The sequence below is a fragment of the Coregonus clupeaformis genome, chromosome 6, assembly GCF_020615455.1.
Source record: "Coregonus clupeaformis isolate EN_2021a chromosome 6, ASM2061545v1, whole genome shotgun sequence".
Taxonomy (NCBI): domain Eukaryota; kingdom Metazoa; phylum Chordata; class Actinopteri; order Salmoniformes; family Salmonidae; genus Coregonus; species Coregonus clupeaformis.
Genome location: NC_059197.1, coordinates 49,358,293 through 49,373,870, shown reverse-complemented (window position 1 = coordinate 49,373,870; position 15,578 = coordinate 49,358,293). Strand labels below are relative to the sequence as shown.

The 15,578-nt window shown below is 43.7% G+C and overlaps 1 pseudogene; it reads left to right on the top strand.

Moving 5' to 3' along the window:
- Window positions 1-5,581: 5,581 nt before the first annotated feature.
- The window catches only part of LOC123491055, a 28,506-nt pseudogene continuing 18,509 nt past the window's right edge, over window positions 5,582-15,578 (top strand).

The window sequence follows — 15,578 nt, the reverse complement described above, 5'->3', positions numbered from 1 at the left end:
GCTCTTATCCAGAGCGACTTACAGTTAGTGAGTGCATACATATTCATACTGGCCCCCCGTGGGAAACGAACCCACAACCCTGGCGTTGCAAGCGCCATGCTCTACCAACTGAGCTACAGGGGACTACCATGTGTGTATGCACAGACGTCAATTCAACATCTATTCCATGTGGGTTCAACGTAATTTCATTGAAATTATGTGGAAACAAGGTTGATTCAACCAGTGTGTGACCAGTGGGTGCTGTGGTACTTTCACTAGACCCAACAGACTATTGCCTCAGAAGCACTCAGATCCCACTGCAAGCTACGCTGTGTGCTCTCTAGAGAGCTTTTGTATATATGTAAATGCTTTCAGCTTAATCCATCTTTAAAAAACATCCCTTTCTCAGTTCCCATTATCTGGCCATTTAATCGTATACAGTGGGGGAAAAAAAGTATTTAGTCAGCCACCAATTGTGCAAGTTCTCCCACTTAAAAAGATGAGAGAGACCTGTAATTTTCATCATAGGTACATGTCAACTATGACAGACAAAATGAGGAAAAAAAATCCAGAAAATCACATTGTAGGATTTTTAATGAATTTATTTGCAAATTATGGTGGAAAATAAGTATTTGGTCAATAACAAAAGTTTCTCAATACTTTGTTATATACCCTTTGTTGGCAATGACACAGGTCAAACGTTTTCTGTAAGTCTTCACAAGGTTTTCACACACTGTTGCTGGTATTTTGGCCCATTCCTCCATGCAGATCTCCTCTAGAGCAGTGATGTTTTGGGGCTGTCACTGAGCAACACGGACTTTCAACTCCCTCAAAGATTTTCTATGGGGTTGAGATCTGGAGACTGGCTAGGCCACTCCAGGACCTAGAAATGCTTCTACGAAGCCACTCCTTCTGTTGTTCGGGCGGTGTGTTTGGGATCATTGTCATGCTGAAAGACCCAGCCACATTTCCTCTTCAATGCCCTTGCTGATGGAAGGAGGTTTTCACTCAAAATCTCACAATACATGGCCCCATTCATTCTTTCCTTTACACGGATCAGTCGTCCTGGTCCCTTTGCAGAAAAACAGCCCCAAAGCATGATGTTTCCACCCCCATGCTTCACAGTAGGTATGGTGTTCTTTGGATGCAACTCAGCATTCTTTGTCCTCCAAACACGACGAGTTGAGTTTTTACCAAAAAGTTATATTTTGGTTTCATCTGACCATATGACATTCTCCCAATCCTCTTCTGGATCATCCAAATGCACTCTAGCAAACTTCAGACGGGCCTGGACATGTACTCGGCTTAAGCAGGGGGACACGTCTGGCACTGCAAGATTTGAGTCCCTGGCGGCGTGTGTGTTACTGATGGTAGGCTTTGTTACTTTGGTCTCAGCTCTCTGCAGGTCATTCACTAGGTCCCCCGTGTGGTTCTGGGATTTTTGCTCATCGTTCTTGTGATCATTTTGACCCCACAGGGTGAGATCTTGCGTGGAGCCCCAGATCGAGGGGAGATTATCAGTGGTCTTGTATGTCTTCCATTTCCTAATAATTGCTCCCACAGTTGATTTATTCAAACCAAGCTGCTTACCTATTGCAGATTCAGTCTTCCCAGCCTGGTGCAGGTCTACAATTTTGTTTCTGGTGTCCTTTGACAGCTCTTTGGTCTTGGCCATAGTGGAGTTTGGAGTGTGACTGTTTGAGGTTGTGGACAGGTGTCTTTTATACTGATAACAAGTTCAAACAGGTGCCATTAATACAGGTAACAGTGGAGGACAGAGGAGCCTCTTAAAGAAGAAGTTACAGGTCTGTGAGAGCCAGAAATCTTGCTTGTTTGTAGGTGACCAAATACTTATTTTCCACCATAATTTGCAAATAAATTCATTAAAATCCTACAATGTGATTTTCTGGATTTTTTTCTTCTCAATTTGTCTGTCATAGTTGACGTGTACCTATGATGAAAATTACAGGCCTCTCTCATCTTTTTAAGTGGGAGAACTTGCACAATTGGTGGCTGACTAAATACTTTTTTTCCCCACTGTACATATTCCATGTATTTCATAATTTCCTTAAAAAATACATTCAACTTATTTTAACTTGCTTTGAATGTGTAGCACCCTCTAATTTGAATAGAATTCAATCAGATTAAAATGATTAACGTCCAGGCAGCGTCAGTTCATTGATACCGGTATGTACAACGTCAATCATGATGGGACCAAATTAATTGTTTATTATTCCAAAAGTAAATATTTAATTAATGCTCTTTCCAGAGAGGAGAGCATGTGTATTTATAGTAGGACAGTGAGTGGGCTATCTGGAAATACTGTGCATTCACTCACAGTGACGCATACTGCATCCACAAACCTTTGTTCAACCATACGACCCTCCTCTGTGACCTTCACCACAATTGGTACATGTCGGCTCACACTGTACAACAAACTGCCAATTCCACTGTCTATGACAGAACCTTCTGCCTTAACCTTCCACCTAAACGGACAGCCATATACATCACAAAGACAAATAATGACCAAATCTCTCATGAAAGGCCTTTTTCTTCTTCCCTTCTATGGGTAAATTGAGGCCATGCACTTCTAACCTTCTACCTTTGATAAACATCCCCTGACAACACTGATGGTAAATGGAAGGGGAAATAATTGAATCAGGATGGAGAGAGACATGGGGCAAACGAAGACAGGCGATCAGAGGAGGTTGAGTCCTAAATGACATCTTCACAGAAATATATCACCTGGCCTCCTTATCAACACCACCAAGTAATCGCTTGTTCAAGACCCCCACACCAAATCCCCTTTACAAATCAGAAAGAGAGAGCATACAGGTTTGTAATGCACAGCAAAGGGACAAGGTGAGGCGAGGCCAGGGAGCCACACTGGTTGGATCAATACTTAATTTAGCCACCCAGGTTTAGTCTCTCAGTCCTTTATCACATTCATCATCAGCTGTATCAAACAAAAGAAACAGCTTTCTGGAAAAAAAAAACTACCAAACAAGGACTTTCATTTTCTCAGGAGGTCACACACAGGGATTAAAGATGCTGAGGTGTCCGTGCAAGCTCTCTCTCTCACACACACATACACACACACCGCAAAGGTGGTTAGAAGAAAGGTCATTCGTAACCAGAGGCATCATGTCCATAGGGGCACAGGGGCACATTCCCCCTCATATTAGCCCTGTTTAAAAAAATAATGATATATTTACATTCTTTCACTGTAATACTACTAGCCCCCTAGCAAATTTTATGAAGTTGGCTTTAGCTAGCCCAGATAGGTTCCCAATCTCCCAACCTTATAACTAGCTACCAAGAAGCCATTTCAGGCTATCAAGTTAGAGTAGCTAGCCTGTCTAACTATCTTAGCTGGCATGCCTGCTGGCAAGGTTGGCAAGTAACAACTATACAGTGAGGGAAAAAAGTATTTGATCCCCTGCTGATTTTGTACATTTGCCCACTGACAAATAAATGATCAGTCTATCATTTTAACGGTAGGTTTATTTGAACAGTGTGCCCCCTCAGATTTTTGGGGCTCATGAAGTCCCTGTTCGTAGACAATTTCTACTAGTACAAGCATGCAAGAATTGTGAGAGTCCCTAGCAAGAGTAAATGTGTACCATTTCAGTGAAAAGTAATGGGACAAGGAATACTGTTTTATGGACAATGATTTGGTGGGGGGAATGTGTCAGCATTCCTTGATGTCTATTTTAAATCAAAAGCCCCATTCACTCAGACTTTGTTTTACTGGATAGAAACAAAGCTGACATGGGAAACAAGGCTGGCGCCCCCTTAGAAAGTCTATGTCTTTGAACAAATATAAAATGACACATAGTGTGCCACAGGGTGATTACTAATTTCACATGTGCTAAATTGGTAACAGGATATATATACTGTTTATATTGGTGAGGTTCCTTGATCAGGTAAGTAAATATATAGTCATGGTTTGAAATGACAAACTCTGCTCAGGCAAAGTCTCTAGAGACCCATGACATTGGAGTCAATTGTTTAATTTGGTGTATTGTCTTGTCTTTTCACAACAATGCCATTTCTCTGAGTGATGCTAGCTTGTCTTTTCCTGCATCCTCCTCTGAAGGTGGGGTTGTATATGATGCTACTGTATTGGACTGTCCTCTTTAATTATTGAACAAGTCAAAATTGACAAACACGTTTTTGACTTAGGGGTCAAAGGTGATTGTGAGGTCACAAATGCCAAAGAAAAGCATGGCTGCCTCCCTCCTAAGATGTGACATCATTCCCAAAGTAGGAGTAATTGCCGCGTAAAGAAACTAGAATGTCTGACCATTTGTCAATAGTAAACCAATATCCACAGGCTGTTTTTAGCAAAGTGACACAGCTAGAAACACGAGTACATAAACTGCCATCTATTTGATCCTTGGGATTTTCACAACTGAAGTGGGGTGGACAATGGAGGAGTGCACATGTGGCTGGCAGAGAAATGGGCAGTTTGTTGGTGCGTGCTTGTGTGTGTGTGTGGTGGGGGTGGGTGGGTGGGGGGGTATTTGTATCTCCTTCCATTGATTATCTCAGCTGCTGAATCAGTCAATACGGCTCCAGAGGGTGGGCTCAACCCAAGCTGCTGCATTCACTGGGACCTGCCAGGGCTTTCCTTAACCCACAGACCACTGCTGCTTGAAAGAGCCACACTGCAATCTGTGAGCAGCAAGCCTATTGATTTCTCTACCTAGCATTATGGATATGTTCACTTAATTATTATTTTTGAGGTCGACTGAGGGTCATCTATTCCCATACAGGAGACTGTACTGTCACTGATGTAGATAGCTTAGAATAAATATAACGTGGAGTAGAATTGTAAGCAACATGGTCTCAAGGCTAAGAGTGGCTTTTCTGCTTCTGTTTAATAGCAGGTTTTGTTCCTTTATTTTCTAGATTACTATACTGTCCATTTTCAGGAGCATTTTCCGCCATCAACAGATTCAACTGAGCCATACAACCCCTCAGCGAAACCACAAATTAGTCAAAAGAGCATTGACGGTGGCATACCATCACTTGACATGGACAGACGGCGTGAAATACTCACCAGTGTGGTTGCCATGGAACTGAAGCCCTTCAGCCTATCCTCACACACTAAGATAACAGTTACAGAGGGAGAAATGGAGAGACATGATATGAGGGCTTAGAGAAATACCCATCCTTATGCACACTGCATGATTCACACAAACTCACAATGTCACACACAAACCGTCACACATACACCTACATCGAAAAGCAGCAGATATTGTTATCTATGAAGTGGTGAAGTGTGAATCGAAAGTACGGTCAAACGGAAATACATTTAAAAACTTGTAAGAACAAGGAAGGTAACTTTTTCCCTCTACAATAAGTTACAACTAAATGAATTATCCTAACTATGAGGTAATTGCATGGAGTCAAAGGTAGTCTATGGCTATGTGAGCCCAATTGTAGGCTATCCAAAAATATAAATGGTTAAAAAATAGCTTGCTTTTAATCCTATTTACAATTGTACTAACAGTGGTCCTGGTGCAGTCCCCTCCTTGGCTCTGCGCTTCTGTAGCCTACTGTGTGCTCTCTGACCCCGGTGGCAGTCCTTTCGCAGACTCGCACCCCCCTTCTCTTCTCACATCGAGGCTCCTATCTCGCTCGTTGCCTTTCTGTAGCATTTCCTCAAGAGCCAACCGAGGGTCTCCCAGGGTCGAAGGTTCTGCCCTGCTAGCCACGACCTCCACCTCTCAAGACCTCTAAATTGTCTGCGTTATCTATGGGAGCGCTTTTTTGACAACATAGAGAGAGAGCTAACCCTGAACACGTATCGGCCGGAGGAACGGAACTCGCCACCCGTTTGGCAAGAAAATCGCTGGGAAAAATAACGAGGCACAAAGCGGTGGGTTAGAGGTGGTTTGTCATTTACGAGGCATTCGGATACAGAGGTTTCTGCAGAGGCTGTAAATGTTGCTATTCGTAATATTGTAGATGCGAGAGCTTGGTTTATGTTCGTATTTTGTTCTGTAATGCAGGATATGCCTACTATAAATGAGGAAAAACACGATCTTGTAGTATCGGGTGTAAGAGGTTCAATTTGGTCTCTTCTGTCTCTTTAGGCTGATTGGTAGAAATTGTGTGTATATATTTAAAAATCCCCTCTTCCAAATGTTGCAGTGTGAAGCCAAAATATGTTTTTATGTAAATGATCCTCTTATAGTTCAGTTTGTAGATAATCAGCTTGTTACAGTTGACTTGTAGTAAATGTGTGTCTACACTCTGTACCTCTGCTAACCTGCTAATGTTAAATTCGTCTGGGTAGTTTTATGTTTTCATTTTCACTTTCCATTGTCTTGAACGAAAGTGGTGTGGTCAAACTTCACTATTATGTCATCTGGCCAATACAGCATCTACACATCGTTTGGTTACATTGTATCAATTCACTCAGTACTATTACATTTGTAAAAATAAAATAAAAATAGGCCTGGGTTATTTCAAGCCTTTTGATTGGAACACAATACATACAGCAGTTGTTTGATATGATATATTTTTTACAAACGTTACAGCATTGTTAAAGGTTTAATGTCCAAGCTTATTTTGTATCCTATCTACTGGATGTCAAATCAATTAGCACTTAATAAGACATTAGCAAGAAATATGGAAGTATATGGCCTCTTCTGATATTAGTGGTTGAATAATTGGTAAAATTCTGGACGTATTCTTGATGTTGTTTTTGAACAACACAAGTGGTTCACTTAAAGCTGTCATTTACAGCAACATATTATTTTTAATCATTCTGCTGCACAATTACTGTATTTTGAGGTGTGCTCCTCTCTTTTTGTTTGCGGTGGTACAGATTGTGGCCAGTTGTCCAGAGGGCCGGTGGGTCAGAGTTAGTGAACGGGGCTGTTCTGAATGATGCCTGCTCCCTAAAATGGTTCTGGATCCTGGTAAACTAACTGCCCATGTCCCAAGCAGCAGAGCCATGGCTCACAGAACCCCCCCCTCTCAGGGCAAGGTGACCATCACTGTTGACGAGTATAGCTCCAACCCCACACAGGCCTTCACCCACTACAACATCAACCAGAGCCGCTTCCAACCACCCCATGTCCACATGTGAGTATCTATCTATCCACAGACCTGCACTGTATCTATATCCCGTTCATCTGAAGGACCATTACAGTGCACAGAGGATTGATTGATTGATGAATGGGTTCAAACAAAATGGTAAATATATGGACATCTGGCCTCATAACATCCACCACCATACCTTCTGTGTGCTCTATTCTCACCACACAATAGCTTGTCTTGAATAGATGGAGTATGACTTAAACATGTTTGGTTATCCTCAGTGCCCCGTCAAATAACCAACAGTGTGTGAGGTTAAAGTGTGTGAAGCAGAGGCCACCTTTCATGTTATGAACTTAACGGAGGTCAGAGGTGAGGTGGGTTTATAAGCTATTTAACAATGCTCCTTTGACCTCTGGGTCACAGCTCAATTCTAAGTAACTTCCCTATTGACTTCTAATCATTAGGATGTAATGAGTGTTGCTGTGGATGGGATGGGTGGGCCTTGGGTGGTCAGAGGGGGAGGCAGGTGGCTGACTGACTGACACACAAAACTAGCTTTTCCAGCAGAGACAAAACAAAGGTGTAAGGCAGATGTCGTCTTTATAGAAGTCAGGATTTCTGTTAACCAGTGTTTTTCACATAGTCCACGATTAACAGTTTTTTAAATAGTGGTCTTTAAATCACATCTGCGCTCTCTTTGTCTGTTTGTCTTAGACCATGGACAGATATCTCAGTAGAACAGCAAGGTGGACCTTGTTGTATCAGTTTAATTGTTTATTGAAGCTATCTGCCACTGCTATAGTAATCAAATTGGATGGAGAATTTTAGAACAGGACAGTGTAGAGTGTAATTAACAGAAGAAACCGAAGTCAACAGTGATAGAGATATAGGTACGGTAATTCATTAATATCTGATGGACACATGGCAGGAGTAGGGAATAATGAATAACCTCCTGGATTTTGTGATGATTTGCATTAAATCACCTTAGGCGACTCACTCAAACTGGCAGCCTAATCTATAATTTGCCAGCATGATTCCATGCATCGCAGCTGGGCAGCTGGCCTGCCCTGGCAGCCAAAAAATCCCACGTGAGCTCACAATCACAGCCTGGCTCCCTCAGTCTGGCAACTCCTCCAAGGGTTCCCAACGATGAGGCAACTGTGAGACTGTATGAGGGACCTGCACTAGCTTAAAGGTTGGATGGCCAATTCCAGTTTGGTCTTCCATAGACATCTTTAGAGAAGGCTGTTTTGTTTGTTATATTATGTTCTATTGGAGGTTGCTACACGTGACTCATTGACAACCTAGGTTACATTTTCAAATGGAGGGCTGCTTTAATAATTTGACACAAACTCATACTCTGATTCTGCTGTCCGTCTTCGATGACAGGGTGGAACCCATTCCCTATGACGCCCCTAAACCCTCCGGTCACACACGTTTCGTCTGCATGTCGGACACACACTCCAGGACCGATGGGATCCAGATGCCATACGGGGATGTCCTGCTCCATACTGGGGACTTCACTGAACTTGGCCTACCCTCTGAGGTCAAGAAATTCAACGACTGGCTAGGTAAAGAGAATAACACACACTGCCGTTTTTTGCTCTCAACCCTCAGCATCAGGGCCGTTCTACCGCCCTAGGCCAGACCAAAAATCATGTTGAAAAGACGTGTAAAATACATATTTTCCAGACGTTATATTTAAGTTCTGAATGAAAGGTTAAAAGACGTATTTTCCGTACGTTTAAAATACATATTTTCCAGGACGTTGAAAGGGGTCTTTTCCGGACATTGAAAAATACGTATTTTCCGGATGTTGAAATCCGGTTCATTTTCGGTTCTGAATTAAAGTTGAAAATATGTAATTTATAGATGTCTATGTTTGGGCCAAATCAAGGCTGGTCCAGACCGGACAAAATCTGAACCAAACATAGACGTCTATGATTGGTTCAGATTTGGTCCGGACCAAAAATCAATGTCCATGGACGTTGAAATTAAGACGGGTATAGACCGCACCAAATCTGAACCAAAAAAAGACGTCCAAATAGCATCAGTGTCAGTCCGTGCTTACTGAGGTGTAGCCTACAGTGTTGCCTGAAATTTAATTGTATGAATGCCCATCTATGTGTTAAGCCTACCGTTTGTATAACACCCTAAAAAAGATGTCCGGACAGGACCAAAAAAAGACATCCAAAAGACGTTGGCTCGTGCTTACTGGGGTGTACCCTACCATGTCAGCTGCAATGGTAGGCCCACCAGGCTGTTGCATTGGCTTTATTAGACCTGGTTCCTGTGACTAATCAATTTTACTACTTAAGCTCTGAATATCAGCTACCCAACTTTATCAGGAGTTATTGTGAGCCTGTTTGCGATATGTTTACATAGCGGCAAATGCAGAAGTATTTTCATTATCGCTATGATCAGCTTGTCAAAAAATCTACGGATACAAACTTGAAGTCACTGATCATGACAATGGGGTGAAACTCCTGGACAACAGTTGTGATTGTCCATTCCATATTATCCATTTGACTTTGACCTTTCCTGTTTTTAGGATATGTTGTTTGTTAACATGACAGCACATTATTTATTTGATTGGGCGCCATTTAGATTAGGCTATTTGATTGGAGAAACCTGCATGATGTAAAAAGTGTCTGTTTCATTACATTGTCATACATTTTATCTCCAGCCTGTAGGCTACAGAATAGTTCACATACTCTTTCTACCATATCCTATATCTATGCATAGTCACTTTACCCCAACCTACATGTACAAACTACCTCGACTAACCTGTACCCCTGCACAATGACTCGGTACCCCATGTATATAGCCTCGTTATTGTTCAGTATTTTTTACTTTAGTCTATTTAGTAAATATTTTCTTAACTCTATTTCTTGAACTGCATTGTTGGTTAAGGGCTTGTAAGTAAGCATTTCACGGTAAGGTCTACACTTGTTGTATTCGGCGCATGTGACACATTTGATTTTATATCTGCTACATGATTTATGTTAGATAATTTTTTTGACGGAATGTGGGGGAGCGCCGCAGCGATGCGTCTCTCCGACACCACCCTGGAGAGGCGTGTGAGAATGGACAAGCAAAATATTTTGCGCCCCTGCCTTTGACAAAGTAGGCACTGTTTATCACAGGGCTGCATCAGTGCTCACCTTAAAATCCCATTTTTCCACTGGTTGAGATAAATTGTCATTGTTTTTGGGCAGAATGATGTGAGGTTTTATGTGTTGTTGTTGGCAGTCTTGGTCAGTTTAGCTCAGAAAATGTCTCTCGCCAATCTGCCGCCAGAGGCCTAATCCTGCCTAATGAGCGTGCCGGCCGTGCTCAGCATACTGTACAGTAACCTCTATCTTGGCTAAAAAGCTTTTTTGCTGTAAGTTACTATACCAACAGTGTTTGGTGTAATTTGGACTTCCTTATTTAAGCAAAAACTATTCTCCTCATAAAAATGTCTGCTTTGACATTATTTAATATTTACTACTGTTAATTAATCATTTGAGATTAAGAACCCACGGAAAGGAAGAAGTAACTTTTCTTGAAGGCCACACATTAAAACACTGCCATCCTCCTTAGTTTCAAATAGATTTTAGCCTACAGCTGAGAGAAAATGGAGTTGAGCTTTCAATTTGAGCCCTATACAGAACTGCTGCGGTAATAGAAGAGGTAACCAGGACAAAGGACCTCTCTCTCCAAGAAAGTAAAAAGGTCAAATGAAAAATTGAAAAATTCCCCTTTGTTGACTGAGATGTGCGTTGGCAGGGTAACTAAGGTCTTCATCTGCAGTTATTGCTCTTTTGTAAGAGGGGAGAACAGTTCACAGTGGTCTGAGGAGGTCAAGAAGCCTTCATCTTTTCATTTGTGGCGTTTTACTTTCATGGACCATTCCCTTAACCTCTCAAAGACAACTTTCTATTCCAGTGAATGAATATTGATTCACCAACTGGGGTAGTGGTATCCCCAGAAACCCTGCTACTGGCCAAAGCTATGTAGTGTTAATATTGTCTACATGTTACTTGCCTTACGTTGAACAACAGTAACAGAAAGCTATCTATCCCATCCATATTCAACATTTCTTCCTGCCGTCTCTCCTGCAGGGAGTCTACCTTATGAATTCAAGGTGGTGATTGCAGGAAACCATGAACTGACGTTTGACAAGGACTTCATGGCTGAGTTGGTCAAGCAGGATTACTATCGCTTTCCCTCCGTCTCCAAGCTGAGAACTGAGGACTTTGATGATGTTCAGGCCCTCCTCTCAAACTGTACTTACCTGCAGGACTCTGAGGTCACAGTCAAGGGATTCCGCATATACGGGGCACCATGGTAAGTTGCTCTCTTGTCTTGGGATAAGTATCATGACTTATTTACATGGAGTCGATAGTGTTACGCTTCAGTGACTATAGAGGCTAATCGCTGAGTGATAGACCTTTGCATAATATGGCCTCAGTGACACTGTACCTGAGTTTGCCAGGGTTGCTCACATATGCTTTACGTACAGTAGATGTCATGACACTATTTGTGTGGCCACTCTCTTTGCTTTCTTATTAAGTCCCTGAATGAGTCTAGTTGAGTTTTTGTTAGTAGTGTGTCTCTATGGTGGATATGAAACAGTACAGACCTAGCCCATACTATTCACTGCTTCTAACTTCTAAATTCCTTATTGCTCTCTTCCATTTCCATTCCTCATTGAGGGCATTGCCTTGTGTTGTCCTGAATCTGACAGGGACTCCATGTCTTTGATTAGACACAGAGTGCCTGAGAGAGAGACGTCTGTGGTTAGTTGGGTGTGGGTCAGTCCCAGCCATGTCCTCTCCTCCTGTGCTAGACTTGGGACATGTCCTGGCACGCTACAGGCTGCCGTGGAGACAGACATGTACTTACAGTGTACTCGGCTCCAGACTGTTATGTCATCACACACCCATATCGTCAGCCAGCCACACCGCTGTGTATGAGGCCCTGTTAACCCTTCACCCACTGCTTCTCTAGTTTCCCTCCGTACTACTGGGTCAGTGAGGGGACGACTGCTGAATGACTGATCTCTGATTGGATTAGGAAGTCAGACTGAGGTGTTTCCTAGAGATTGTTAAGAGAAGAGCGTTTCGCTGTAGGCCTATCGCATGATGCTTTGATAAGTTTTAGAATGCTGTGTCTGCTACATAGTTTCTATATTTATTCTTGTGAGACACTTTTTCAAAAGGGGATATTGACCTTTTAAGAGGGTATGTATAGAGCTAACCGAATGTAATCTCCATCCCTAGTATTGCTTTAGTATTCTCCCCAGTAGGATGGACAGGGACTGGCAGGCTGGCTAGCTGTACCGAGGCCCTGACTAGAGATAGTCGAGGCCAGAGCAGTGGAATCAGGCCATGGTGTGTCAGTCTGACTGACCCCCGTCTGGCCTCCACAACTCCCTGCTGGCTGACACACACACACACACACACACACACACACACACACACACACACACACACACACACACACACACACACACACACACACACCACCAACCTCCTTTCACAGGCCCTCTCTCCTCCAATCCCAGATCTAATAATGTTATGTGAACCACACTGTGAACCACACCCATCTGCCCGTGTTGTTCTTCATCAGTCGCTGGACGTGTGGTCTGGGAGAGAGAGAGGGGTCAGGGGGCTTTTGTCTCCTCAAGTCCCAGCTGAATAGGTATGACTACCCTGACAATGACAGTCTGACCGGGTGTAACGTTATGATGATGATGACAGTGAGATCATTGGTATTTTAGGTCTTCATACCTTAACCTGGCTCAGTCACTATTATATTATATTTGCGTCCTGAGCCCAACTCATTCTCAGGGGTTAACCCTCCCGTCTTGAGGAGGGAACTCTTCTACCATGATTTAATCATATATTTGCCACTTCAAAGACGCTGGATCTCCTGGTGATAATGGAATGTTTCTCACATTGCAGGCAGAGAGGGAAGCGCAACAATGAGGGCAGAAACATGGCGTTTCAGTCACAGAGTAGTGCTGAATCAAGTGATTATCTTGGCAGGGGACATGAAGGGGAGAGAACCAACCACCAAGATGCATGATGGGAGGTCTGAGGAGGTGTGTGGTAGAGCTCTGGGGTCGTCGTTACCGGGGCGATTTTCCAGATCTCTGAGCCTCTCCTGCAGGAAGTGGCCTTTGTTCTGACACATCCTGGTTCTTTTGTTGGAGCGTATGGATCAAACCCTGGGCCTGACCCCCGCGCCCCCTTTAGGGACAGCACTCCCAGCAGGCCACGGTAACCCTTGTCACCTCAGAGCCTAGTGATCAGAGGTCATTTCTACCGCCCACAAAGAGATCAGCCAGGCTTGACACACACTGCAGGCCTGGTCTGAGTCAAGACTGACTGACACCGTCTGAATGAATCGTTTTTGGGGGGTGATTGTCAAAGCCAGAAGTTCAAGACCTTGGCTTCTAGATACTTCTGATAGCATTGCAACAGACTTTAGCCAGATAGCATGTCTTTCTGCAGAATTAAGCCTCAAATTTACATGTAATGTTCCGTATCTCCTAGTAGAATTGAATAGCTAATACCTCATCCTTTCATGGCAGATATACAGTACCATGAGCACACCTAGTAGCCATCTCAAATAAAATGTTATGTCACATGCTTCGTAAACAACAAGTGTAGACTAACAGTGAAATGCTTTCTTGCGGGCCCTTGCCAACAATGGAGAGAAATTTAAATTAAATAAAAACACGAGGAATAAATACACAGTGAGTAACGATAACTTGGCTATATACACAGGGTACCAGTACCAAGTCGATGTGCAGGGGTACGAGGTAATTGAGGTAGAATGGGTGTAGTTTCCACGACTAGCTCCTTTGTCTTGCTGACGTTGACGGAGAGGTTGTTGTCCTGGCACCATACTGCCAGGTCTCTGACCTCCTCCCTATAGGCTGCCTCGTCGTCTGTGATCAGTCCTACCACCGTTGTGTCATCAGCGAACTTGATGATGGTGTTGGTCGTGGGTGAACAGGGAGTACAGGAGGGGACTAAGCACGCACCCCTAAGGGACCCCCTGTGTTGAGGGTCAGCATGGCGGATGTGTTGTTGCCTACCCTCGGCCCATCAGCATGTCCAGGATCCAGTTGCAGAGGGAGGGGTTCAGTCACAGGGTCTTGAGCTTAGTGATGAGCTTGGAGGGCACTATGGTGTTGAACGCTGAGCTGTAGTCAATGAACAGCATTCTCACATAAGTGTTCCATCTATGTGTGTGACAGAGGTTAGCTCAGGGCAGGGGAGGAGTTATACTATAGACAGCATGGTTAGCTCAGAGCAGGGGGAGGTGTTATACTATAGACAACATGGTTAGCTCAGAGCAGGGGGAGGTGTTATACTATAGACAGCATGGTTAGCTCAGAGCTGGGGGAGGTGTTATACTATAGACAGCATGGTTAGCTCAGAGCAGGGGAGGTGTTATACTATAGACAGCATGGTTAGCTCAGAGCAGGGGGAGGTGTTATACTATAGACAGCATGGTTAGCTCAGAGCAGGGGGAGGTGTTATACTATAGACAGCATGGTTAGCTCAGAGCAGGGGGAGGTGTTATACTATAGGCAGCATGGTTAGCTCAGAGCAGGGGGAGGTGTTATACTATAGACAGCATGGTTAGCTCAGAGCAGGGGGAGGTGTTATACTATAGACAGCATGGTTAGCTCAGAGCAGGGGAAGGTGTTATACTATAGACAGCATGGTTAGCTCAGAGCAGGGGGAGGTGTTATACTATAGACAGCATGGTTAGCTCAGAGCAGGGGGGAGGTGTTATACTATAGGCAGCATGGTTAGCTCAGAGCAGGGGAGGTGTTATACTATAGACAGCATGGTTAGCTCAGAGCAGGGGAGGTGTTATACTATAGACAGCATGGTTAGCTCAGAGCAGGGGAAGGTGTTATACTATAGACAGCATGGTTAGCTCAGAGCAGGGGGAGGTGTTATACTATAGACAGCATGGTTAGCTCAGAGCAGGGGGAGGTGTTATACTATAGGCAGCATGGTTAGCTCAGAGCAGGGGGAGGTGTTATACTATAGACAGCATGGTTAGCTCAGAGCAGGGGGAGGTGTTATACTATAGACAGCATGGTTAGCTCAGAGCAGGGGAAGGTGTTATACTATAGACAGCATGGTTAGCTCAGAGCAGGGGGAGGTGTTATACTATAGACAGCATGGTTAGCTCAGAGCAGGGGGAGGTGTTATACTATAGACAGCATGGTTAGCTCAGAGCAGGGGAAGGTGTTATACTATAGACAGCATGGTTAGCTCAGAGTAGGGGAAGGTGTTATACTATAGACGGCATGGTTAGCTCAGAGCAGGGGGAGGTGTTATACTATAGACAGCATGGTTAGCTCAGAGCAGGGGAAGGTGTTATACTATAGACAGCATGGTGGCAGTCTGAGTCTGGTTTTAGAAAATCAAAGAGTTCCTCTAATCCTCTTATGGTGGCGGACAAACACTGGTCATGTGACCTTTTGGGTTTACATTGGATGAGAACCCGCCAGGCAGACCCACAAA